This window comes from Fukomys damarensis, unplaced genomic scaffold (genome assembly GCF_012274545.1).
Source record: "Fukomys damarensis isolate Sample0158 unplaced genomic scaffold, DMR_v1.0_HiC HiC_scaffold_19, whole genome shotgun sequence".
Lineage (NCBI taxonomy): Eukaryota > Metazoa > Chordata > Mammalia > Rodentia > Bathyergidae > Fukomys > Fukomys damarensis.
The window spans coordinates 49,914,567-49,926,621 of record NW_022900931.1 but is presented as its reverse complement, the minus strand read 5'-3'; the positions used below and the strand labels follow the sequence as shown (position 1 = coordinate 49,926,621).

The 12,055-nt window shown below is 45.6% G+C and overlaps 1 protein-coding gene across 2 annotated transcripts in view; it reads left to right on the top strand.

Moving 5' to 3' along the window:
- The first annotated feature begins 237 nt into the window (after positions 1 to 237).
- The window catches only part of Cd1d (CD1d molecule), a 53,919-nt gene continuing 42,101 nt past the window's right edge, over positions 238 to 12,055 (top strand). Inside the window, exon 1 of one of the 2 annotated variants that reach the window (XM_019210130.1) lies at positions 238 to 318. The gene's annotated coding sequence lies outside the window, so the exon portion shown is untranslated. Of the gene's footprint in view, positions 319 to 1,039; positions 1,114 to 12,055 lie in introns of those variants that run through there. The other variant, XM_033765704.1, reaches the window with a different exon arrangement.

The window sequence follows — 12,055 nt, the reverse complement described above, 5'->3', positions numbered from 1 at the left end:
TTTTTTTTTTTTTTTTTTTTGTCCTGAGCCTCTCTGCAGCGCTACTTGTGGGTGATTTCTGCCCTCACGTGGAGACAGCTTGGAACTACAGATGCATTAACATTGCTGGGACTCAGCGGCTCCTGACAGGCGCCTGGCTGGGGCAAGTCGGTCAGGACCAATCCCTGGCAGTGCAGTGCCTGAGTGGGCGTCTGTCCTAGGTACTGATGGGAGGGACTTTGTCCTCCAGCAGGAAGATGTCTCCACACTCCACAAGGCTTCATCCCCAGGGCCCAGACTCTGCTCTCTGCAGGACAGGGAAAGCCACAGTGTTCTCAGGTGAGAAGCCTGGCTCCAGGAGTCGGGCTGCGGCCTGCTGTGGCACCTGGACTGGGCAGTAGTTATGGGGTATCTTTTTTTTTTAATCCTCAAACTATCCTGTTAAATAAGTACCCGAGCATTTTACAGATAAGGAGGCGGAGGCTTAGGGAGTTTAAATCAGTTGTTCTGAGGCCCCCCGCCCTTTCTGGGGCCTTTTGTGTACCGGCTGAGAACCTTCTCCACATGAGGCACCAGGGGCCCTTTCGATAAAATGAGGGTGGAACTCTGGTGGCCTAAGGCCCTCAGGCCGTGACACTTTCCGTGTCTGTCTGGACAATGACAGCTCTGGGAAGCACTGATTCTCCAGCTGCTGCCTGCTCTGGAATCCAAGTCTTTGTGCTTCAGTGGGCTGGAACAGTGAGAGAGCAGGGAAAGGCAGGGAGAGAGACCTGAGGGGATCTCCTTCCACCCCAACCCCTCTCGAGGAGACAGCTGCGGATGTCTCAGCCTCCCCGAGCCCACTATTTCGGCTCCTGATACGCAGGGTTGGGGGACCCGGAGGAGCAAAAGAGGGGCCTTTCGGAATCCACGCCTCCAAAATTCAGAGAAACAGGAAATACCATGAACTTTGGCAAGTACTGATATTAACCTAGCTTTCTGATTGGTCCTGTTAACTCTGTCTCCTCCCACTCCTTTTCATCCTGCAGTGTCGGCTATGCCAGATTAATCTTGAACGCTTTGCTACTCTTCTTCTCAAAAATCTCCCCTGGCTCCTCCTCAGTTGAAACTGGACCGCCTCGCCTGGAACTCAAGGTGTTGTGCTACTTCCTGGCACTTTTTCTGAAGCTGATTTGCATGTTCCCAGTGCACAAATCCTGACATCATCGGCTGTCTCCCAGCGGGCCTCAAGCACACCTCCCTACTCACTCTGTACTCAGTTCTGTCTCTTCCCTAACATTACTCCTGCTTCGGGAAGCTGTGCTCGACTGTTCTAGCCCAGGCGGCCCCTGTAGGTTCAGATGTGTACTGTATTTCGCCAGTACACACACCTTTCCCGCTCTCTGTCCCTCACCCTCTACCCCTTTGGTACCGGACATCGAACACAGGCGGAGGCACCACTGAGCTAAATTCCCAACCCATCCTGGCCTTTCTCAGAACCACCGAGGTTGTTATTGGCCTAGGGGAGCTCTTAGCATCTGGACTCCAAATTCTCTGGAGGATCCCTTTGCTTATTGGCAGCTAAAGGACCAGTTTCACTAGCCTTTTGCTGCCATCTGGTGGTCATAAGCTTACAGTACAGTCTGGCTGGTTGGTTTTCAGAAGTCCCAAGTAACAGAAACCAGGGAAGATGTAGGGTGCATGAGGAGTTGAGGGACTATAGAAATCCTGGGGGAAGGAATAAAATGGTTGTGAGTTTTATGGGAGGAGGGTGAGTTATAATTCCAGGGAAATGTGGGATAATACGTCCGGGGGTGTAGAGCTCCTCCCCACACAGATATGGGGGAGCCACTGCTGCTCACGTGTAGACACCGTTGTTCCCCCAGCTGCCCTGCTTACTAAGCATGGTGTGTACGCTGGGTTGAAAAGTGGTGTTGATCGCCAGCTCCAGAGAGATGCTACCTGGTACCTAAGAGAGGGGGTCCAAACTGCCTTGGGCATACACGTCTTCTTCCTGGGTTATGAGGCTGTTATGGTTTCACTTGTGTCTGTATCTGCTGAAGCCAGTCAACCACAAAAATCCAGCTTTGGTAGAACACTGCCACCACCAGGCCCTGGAAGAGGCAGGTAGGAGCCTTGACTGAGTGGCGTCCCCTTAATCTGGTAGCAACATTAGCCTCCACGCCAAGGGGACCAAGCCTCTCAATACCTGTGAGTTAAAGCAGAAGTAAAAGATGTAGCGTGCATAGTCCAGGATCAAGCGGGTGGGGGGACAGAATCCTGTGAATCTAAGCAGAATAAAAAGCTCTTCGGCGGGAGTGCTTGGCTTCAGATGTCCAGACTCAAGAGCACATGGGGACAGAGACGGGGGAACACTGGACGTGATGCTTCCGGAAAGAAGGGTTAACAACGGAGAAAATATTCTCCCAGAAAATATTTATTTTTAAAAAGGCAAATAGTCAAGTTCTCCTTAGGGTAACTGAAACCCAATTGGATGTGAGTGTGGTTTTTCAAAAAAAAAAAATTGCCTCTTTAATTTGGATTACATTTGAAAAGGGAGTTAATTTGTTCCAAATTCAGAAAAGATAAAAAAGGAAAAATTATCACTTTAGAATATGATATTTTTAAATTTTGCCAACCCACTAAGTTGGAGGATGAGAGGAAAAAAGGAGAGAAAACTGAATCATTTTTTGAGAATGAATACCCTTTATTTGCAGTATTAGGTGAAAAGGCGGAAAGGCTTTACATAGATTGTGGGGTAGGGTGAGCTGTGTCAAGGGCCTTCTGGAAGTGAGCTTCTGGTGCGGTTTCACTGTAGAGTTTGAGATGCCATGAGCTCCCAATCCAATGGTCAGCACATGCCCGATTTAAAAAGAAAACATTTAGGCTTTGTGCTTAATTTAAAATTCCTGATAGATTTGTTCCACTCTTCGGTTAATGTAGAAGATCCAGAGATCAGATGTTCAAACCCAGAAGATGGGTGAAGCCAAAGATCAGCAGATGAGTGTGGATAACGGAATTCGGGGTAGAGGAGGGAAAAGCAGCTGCTGGCAGGCATTTGACACGGTCAGTGCTGGATGGTTAAAGCCCTGCTTCCTTCCCAGGCTCTAGGTTTCAACATGGCCCTGATTTGTGGGCTGCTCTGTTCTCCCCTCAGTGGCGTCTCCACTGAGAGACATAGATCTTCGCGCCAGCAGCGCTGTTGGCAGCTCTCTGTTGTTGTGTGTGGCACTGATGACTTTCCAGACGAGGAGGAGTAGAATGACCAGTAACATCAGGAATATGAAGGAGATGAGAGCTTTTAGCACTATTTTTATTAGGTAGACAGAGTCGAATAAAGCCGTGGTGAGCATGTCCTTGTCTCACAATAAGGCTGGGAACTGTGGGGAAAACATAGGTTTCTCAGCAGATCGCCTACTGTAGTGGTGACAAACCAAGACAGCTGGGCTGGTTCTTCACTGTACCGTGGGAGTGGGGCAGGGGCTGCAGTCAAATGGCTACCGGTCCTGTTCCTCACACGGGGCCATTTTCCTTTGGACTAGCGGAGAAGAGAGAGAAGTTTCCTCAGCAAGGACTAGTCTCGTGGTGATGGTTAACAAAACTCCTATGTGTGGGGCTTCTGAGGCTTTGTGATGTCACTTGAGGATGAGGCTAAGATCTGAGCTAAAGGTTCCAGGTCAGAAACTTTTATCCTTTGAACGTCTCTCCCAGGATGCACCGTCTCCAGGCTGCAAAGAGAGTCCTCAAGTTGCCCCGATGATGTCCTTCCACTCTTCTTAATAAAGGATTTTTGTTTGAAGTGGATAAAGAAACACAGGAAGTTGTGCAGAGAGGTCCTGTGTACCCTTTACCCGGTGCTCCCCAACAGGTGCCTTTTATAGAATTATACTACAAAATCAAACCCGTAAACTGACATGGGTACAATGTGTACATATAGTCCTATGCCATCTTATTTACAGATTCTTTTCAAGAAATTTCTTCATCTTATTGAGTTTGTTGGTACTTTCTAAGAATACAGTACCGTTACATTCGTCATTGGGATCTTGTACCCTTACATGGCAGAGCTTGGTTCTCATTTCCCCCCACACCTCTGCCCTCCCTTCACTCCCTCCATCCCCCCCATTTACAAAGACTTTGTTTCCACTTTTTCCTTTTCTCATACTTTTTTCTTGTCCCTTATTCCCTTTCCCCTCCCCTTCCCTCTTCCCCTACACCTTTAAGCCCTTTTCTTCCTATTTCACATGATCAGTCATACAATTTGTATGCAGGTATCTTATAGCTTCTTATAGTTACCACCGTAAGAGAAACATGGAGTCCACTTCATCACCACAAAGATCCGTTGGCATCCACATTCTAGGAGACTAAGGCAAATGTAGAAACCTCACTTTCCTTTTAGACCTTCTACCTTCCCATTTGTAGGATCATTTTATTAAATACTCTCCTACAGACACCGAGTCGTGTTCAGGTAAAGTTTTACACTTTAATTCATTTGTCTAATATGATTTAGGAAACTCAAGAGGAGAAGGCAACATCTATTTATTCCAGTCACATTTGTGCAGTTAGGTCAATCTCACTGCCGTCTCCAGTTTCCAGGATTCTTTTCTCTGTTCCTTCCGTCCTACCGCTGTGCCCATCCATGGAGGACTTACTTTCTTCATTTGTTTTCAGCTTTGAAGTTTCCATTTTGTGTCCCTTACACCTTGTGCTCACTAAACTTTTCTGCTTTTTTGTTTCAAGAATATTCATAAATTGAACCACTCACTGAAGCGTTTTTATGACTTAAAGTCTTCATCGGGTAATTCTAATGCTTGGTCATTGCAGTGTTGCCGTGTGCTGATGTCTTTTTCTGTGGAAGCTGATATTTCCCTGGTTTTTAGCATGATGCATGATCTTTTTTATTGCCAGGCTTCCTCTGACACTGTGCTGAGTCCTGTGGCTATGGGACGGGGTTGGGGGGCAGTGTCACTCCACAAATGCCAGGCAGAAGTGGGGGCCTCCTTCGAAAACTCAGAGTTGGGAGAATAGCACCTCTTTACTATGGGGTCAGTGTGAGATTTGAGACTCCCCACATGGCCTCCTCTGATTCCACCCTGGCAGGGTTAGGAGGGCACACCATTATCAGGAAGCCAGTTACCTCTGGACAGGGATGAAAATCTTGGCCCTGATTGTGCTTGGATAGCACCTGGTGAGCAGGGGGATGGGCAGGGCACTTTATCACAGATGGGCAAAGGTGGGTCCCTACTTGGTCTAGATAGGGGTTTGAGAGGAGCAGTGACTCTTTTTTAGGGTGTCTGGCTAGAGTAGGGTAATTGTATCTAAAAGCTTTCTGTTGGGCTGGGGGTTTGGCTCAGTGGTTCCGCTGCCTGCCTTGTAAGGGCAAAGGCCCGAGTTTGATCTCCAGTACCAAAAAAAAAAAATTCTGTCTTGATGTATTGTCTTTTTGCTTAATACTCTGGAGAGCAAGGTGGCTTTTCTGGAATTTTGTTTGTGTCTGTCGGCTTTCTGGGCTGACCTGTAGCACATAGTCTAGCACACATAAGAAAAAAGAAAGAAAAAGAAATCCCAGGGCTCACTGCCGTTTTGGTCTTCAGTTCCCATGTTTCCGGTCAAGGCTGCCTTCTTTTCCTCTCACTTTGAAGTCATCTGATGTTGATTTTCTAAACAACGTCCAGCGTTTTCAGCTGTGTTTAACAGGAGGAATAATGAGAAATGTATGTACTTCACCTGCATCCACTCAATCCTAGTTTGAAGCCTCTTGGTACTACACCAAGATTCAGGCAGGTGATGGCACAGCCACAAGATCTGGAGTCCAAGGGTGCAGGTTAGAGTCTGTGCACTGGTGTTTTCCACACTAGAGACCTTGGTGAGGTCAGCTAATGTCCCTCAGTCTTCATTTTCTCATGAGAAATGGAATTACAGTGATAAGACCAAGTTTATAGGTTTTATGGGAATGAAATGAGCTGGTAAATGCATAATAACTTTTCAAACCATTGAATTCCATACAGATGTTAGTTGTTTAAATAAGAACTAGGGCAAAAGGGAAGTGAAGGGAAAGGAAGGGAAGAGAGGGTGTCTGCAAAAGAGAAGGCAATTTTTTTCCAGTTGGCTCCTCCAGCTCTCCTAGAAACTTATAGAGATCTATAGATAAATTGCTTCCGCCTCGCCAATCTCAAGACTTCTGTCAACTCCCTGGAATAGATGAATGTTACATTATATGGGAAACTACATGATTCCGTTAAGGACCTTGAGGGGAACTTTATCCTTGATTATCCAGGTAGATCCTAACTATAATCAATGTGTTCTTCTCAGAGAGAGAAAGAGGGGTATTTGGAGAGAGACAGACATGCAGAAAAGAAGGTGATGTGAAGACAGACCAGAGAGATGCTTTCCAAAACCAAGGAAAGACAGCAGCCACAGAAAATGGAGTCATGAAGTGTCTTAGTTACTTTCTTGTTGTTGGGACCAAATAATTGTCATTCACAAATTCGAGGAGGAAAAGTTTACGTTAGTTCACAGTTTCTAATTTTCAATCCATAGTTGGCTGGCTCCGAGGCAAGGCAGAATGGGCGAGGGCATGGCAGACGGAAAGCAGCGAGACTTCCTTCTTCTGTCCCTTTTCATTCTATCCAGGCTACAAGCCTATTGGTTGGTGCCATCCAAACCAGAGTGGGTCTTCCCTCTTCACTAAGCCCATCATACACAGAACTGTGCTAAACCAATCAGTAGGCTAATCCACTATCATACACCAATAAGCTAGTCGCTTTCTAAAAGTCCTGCTGCTACAGTTGTATCTAGGTGTCACCCCAAAGCCTTGTGCACTTGTAGGTGGTGCTTTTTGGAGGTAGCTGGATCTTGTGCATATGATACTGGGATAAAGGATGTATGATAACTAAATTGCAGTAGCATAGTTTTGGGTGAGAGTAATGGGAAGGGCCTCCCTGTGTGCGCTTGGCACCACCCAAGAGGCTTGTAGCCTGGATGGAATAAAAGTGAAAGAAAGGCTTGCTGCTTACTGCTTGCTGCTTGTGCCTCCTACCTGCTTTGCCATGAACTGTTTCTCCTCTGCAAAGGCCCCTCTGCCATGATGCCCTGCCTGGGAACCGGTTGATTGTGGACTGAACCTTCCACAAACTGTGAGACAGAATAAACTTTTCCTCCTTTAACTTGGAGATGTTGGGTATTTTGACTCAGCAATGAGAAAAGACACTAATTAACTGAGACACCCACCTATGAGTGCACGAGGCTTTAAGGGGACATCTAGGTATAAGCCATGATATGAGGCAAGGAATGGATTCTGTCCTTAAAGGAAGTGTGATTTCAGACTTCTGGCCTCCAGAACTGTGAGAGAATAAATTTCCTGTTGTCCTAAACCTCCAAGTTTGTGGTAATTGTTAGTGTCACCCCAGAAAATGAACACAGGAACCTTAGTGATCATTTAATCCGATCCCTTCACCTCACAGATGAGGAAACAGATAAAAAGGAGTAAGTGACCGAAGTCACAGCACACTCAGTGAAGGACTATAATTCTAGTCTCTTATTTCCTGTCTACTAAAATATGCGTCTTCTTTTCATGACATATGTATTGAAATAAAATCCACACACCATACAATCCACCTATTTAAAGTGAGCAATTCAATGCTTTGTAGTATATCCAGAGTGCTGTTCAAACTTCAGCATAATCTCATTATAGAATATTTTCATCTTTCTGTGTTTTCCTGTCCAGAGAAATCCTGTAGTGTTTGGAATTCTGACTGTGTCCTTTATGAGTCCTTGTTTTAGGCAGATTGATTTCGTCTCCCAACAAGTTAGAACATCTCAGTCCCTAATCTTTTGTTTCTGCTTCTTAGTATCTATAGTCCAATTTGTTCTATTTTGATTTTTGAAACAATCTCAATATATAGTTCAGGATGGCCTTGAACTCAATATGTGGCCTAAGCTGGACTTGAACTCACAGTGATCCTCCTGCTTCAGCCTTCCAAGTGTGGGGATCACAGGTGTGCACCGCCATGTCCAGCTCTTTCATTACTTCTTCCAAAGTTTCACATGAGGCAGTGTTTTCATTAGTAACCCCTAACTCACTTTAAATGAGGAGTTCATAGTCTTTTATTACTGGTACTATATTAAGGAGTCTTAGTGGACTGAATAGTTTACTCTTTATTTTCAGGTTTAGCTTGCTGACCTATGGCAAAAGCAATTTATCAGCCCTGATCCCACTGCCAAATATATCAAGGCTGAATTGTTCCCTGCTGATTTCTAATGAGGCATGACCCAGAAATGGAGTCCTGTTGAAGTGCCAAGCAGCTTGGTCTCTCTGTCGCCAGGGCGAAGTCAGTGGTTTGCTGCCACTCCAGAGGAAATGGTTCCCCCTAGGGGGCTGGCACCTATGGGTGTCTTAGGTGTTGGTCTCTGGAGGCCTACATGGAATGAAGAAATGAAATATGGCATTGGCAACACTTTCTCTACATTCCTGGTATTTTCTTTCTTGGAACAGAAGTCCTTTTAAACAGATGCCTGGCCTCTCTCCAGCTGGCCTCACTTCCTCTCCCACCCCATCCTCCTTCTGTGAGTCTTAGTGGGATGGGCCCCGTGATTGAGATGTCCACGGCTCTCCACACACGGTTATGAAGGGTGGTGAGCCAGTGTCATCCACAGCCCACTGTGGCTGCCCACCTAAACCGCATCTTCCCGTGTGGCCCTCACCAGTTATAAGGACGAGCTCTGCTAGGCACTCTCTGGTCCATCTCCACTGCTCAGGTGAGGAAAGAAACAGTTATCTGTCCAGGTGTGGGGAGGGGCGGTGTGTGGATGCTGATGTGGGCCGAGGCCTTGCAGCGACAGAGTCTCAAGAGCTTTTGGCCTCTCGTGGATCTCATCCCCTGAGAGCATTTAGTTCGAATTTCTAATGTGAAAGAAAGGAAATTAATGTTCACCAAGCCCCCATTAAGATGCTACTCTAGGTACTTTGACTTGTTATTTTATTTATGACATCATCCCTGAGATACCGTAATAACAGTAATTCATTGCATTATTTTTTTTTAAACACCAGCTTCCAGGCTAAGTGCCTTGCCTGTGTCGGATCATTTTACTCTCTCCAGTAACTGAGGCTTGATGATTGAGTAAATTGCTCACAAATGTAGAGAACTTAGCTTTATAAATGAGCATTTAATTTACTATTAAGAAAAGCACTCCCACACAAGGCTCTTTTCTTTCCAATGTTCTTTCTGTTGTAGTGCTTTACGTATATCTCTCAGAAATCTAGGATAGTTTTCTTCTAGTTTTTATTTTAAGTAAAGTTATATATTAAGGGGGCTGGGGATTTAGCTCAGTGGTTCTGTCACCTGCCTCACAAGTACAAGGTCCCAAGTTCGATCCCTGGTACCAAAAAGAAAAGGTAACTAAAGTTATATATTAAGTATACAACATGGCTTTATATATATATATATATATATATATATGCGATTATTACAATCAAACAAATTAACATATCAACTTCCTCACTTATTTAGAGTGGTGAGAGTACCTGAAGTCTAGTTTTAAAGCAAACTTGCATCCTAGCATGCGATGTTATTAATTATTGCTAATTTACCTTGTGTCAGTAAAAACTCCTTCTTAAGAGGTTGCGATGTCCTCTGATTACCCATTCAATCCCTATTTTCTCTGAGACTGAGAAACTTGACTCCCACTCACGTCTTCACATTCCCATGTTTCCCTTTTCTACTCTGAAGAAACCCTCCCCAGGGACACCTCCCATTCAGCTCCTGAACTCTGTGACGCAGGGGGGCTTCTGCAGGAAGACTTCTCTTTCTGAAGCTGCTACACTCTTATCTTCCCACCTCCATGTTTTTCAGCCCAGTAAAGGTTACTCATTTCTTCTTCTTTTTTTTTTTTTTGATACCAGGGATCAAACTTGGGTCCTTGCACTTGCAAGGCAGGCAGCAGAACCACTGAGCTAAATCCCCGGCCCCTTATTCATTTATTCTTTATTAGTGCTTTGTTTCCTTCATCCCCCCAAATTTATTGAGTATCTATTCCACAAAACTGAGTGCAGAGCACTAGGAGAAACCATTCTGAATCAGAACCGAAATGTGGGGCTATTGTTATAGTGTATAGTGCGATTGTCAGGCTGAGGCAGAGGGGCCATACTGCGACCCTCACTAGCATAGGGATGCTTGGGCCGGGGTCAGGAAGGAAAGCAAATCTGTATGCGTACTGCTGTTCAGCATGGGTGCTGGCCGTGCCGTTGTCATCTCACTCACCGTCTAAGGGCCACAGAATGCTCCTCCCTCCAGATCTATGGGGGTACATCTGTGTTAAGTCATTAAATTTGTAGTAATCTCTTTCAGCAGCATGGGAAATAATCCATCAGGCTGTATTCTGAGCTGCATTCTTATTGGCCTAAAGGGTGCCTGTCTTAACTGTTTGTCTATATGTCTGTCTCTCTCCCCCCGCCCCTCCCTCCTTCCCTCCTCTGGCCTCCTCTCCCCTCCCTACTTGTTGTCTCTCCTCCTCTCCCCTCTGCTTCCCTTCCTCCCTTTCCCTTCCTCTGCTCTTCTCCTCCCCTCCTCTCTTCTCCCCTGTGTTTGTAACATCTCTCTTTCCAGTGGCTATTTCTCCTCAGGATAGAAATACTGGTATTATGAGTAGTAATTATGTAACAGCACTTACGCAGCTATTTTGATATTTTGAGAACTGATTATGTGCCAGGAAGATACCATAGGTGGTAGCCAAATTAATTTCCGAGAGATGTGCATATCCTATTCCTCAGAACCTGCAGGTATGCTCTCTTACGTGGCAGAGGGAATTTGAGAATGTAGGAATTAGGACACGATCCTAGATACCCGAGTGGGCCCACTGGGATCACAAGGGCAGTTAGAGATGGCAGTTAGAGAGGTGATGTGACGGCGGAATTAGAGACAAGGAGAGAGGGCTGGGAGAGGGAGGGGGAGAAAGGTGCTAAACTGCTAGTTCTGAAGACTGAGGACGGAATACAAGCCGAGGGACGTAAGAAATCTTAGAAACTCAGGAACGTAAAGAAGTAGATTTGCTCATGGAAACTCCAAAAAAGGATGCAGCCCTGCTAACTCATTTTAAGACATCTCACCTCAAGAGCTGTAAGATAGTACATTTGTGTGATTTTTAAAAATTGGTAAGTTTGTAGTGATCTATTTCAACCACCATAAGAACTAACACACCAGGCTAAGTCTTATCGAAAAAAACCCACTCCCTTAACGAGGTGTTTCATTCTCTCTCCTGTTGCATCAAACCCAAGCTTCTCGAAAAGTTCCCTCTCGGCCCTCTCCCTCCCACCTACTTCTAAGACCACTTTGATATTGCTGTATCCCCACCATTCAATCAGTTTGCCCCAGGGCAGACAACTCGGACATTTCAAATTTTATTTTGTTTTGTTTTTGGTACCAGAGATCGAACTCAGGTCCTTGAGCCTGGAAGGCAGGCGGCAGAACTACTGAGCCAAATCCCCGGCCCTCAAATTTTATTTTGACAGAGCAGAATTGACCAATTCCTCTTCCTCCCAACACTCTGGCTCCTTAACTTTGGAGGAGTATACCTGGCACAATTTTCCTCCTGCCTTGGCTACTCCTCCTTGGCTACTCCTCTTGCATCTGGTTGTCCTTCTGTATGGTGTCTCACCAGAGCCCAGCTTGTTTTTCAAAAACGCATCTGGCTTTTCCCATCCATTTTCATGACTGTGGTGGTTAAACTTAACTGTCAAATTAACCAGATTAAAATAATATTGAAGATGTGTTTGGATCATAGGGCACTTACACCCATCGGTGGATTAATCCCCGGATGTTCTAATTGAATGCGCTGTTAGGCAGTGGGGCCCAGTTAGATGAGATCAGTCAGGGCGTGTGTGCCTTTGGAAGGTGTATCCCATGTTGGGGCTTTTCCCTTCTGCTCTGCTTCTCAGTCACCATGAAGTAGCTTTGTTTCACCGCCATGATCTTTCTGTCTTGGAGTAAGACAATGACAGGCTGGGCCTGGGATTTAGCTCAGCGGTTCGGTGGCCTGCCTTGCAAGCGCAAGGACCTGAGTTCAAACCCCGGTACCAAAAAAAAAAAAAAAAAAAAAAAAAAAA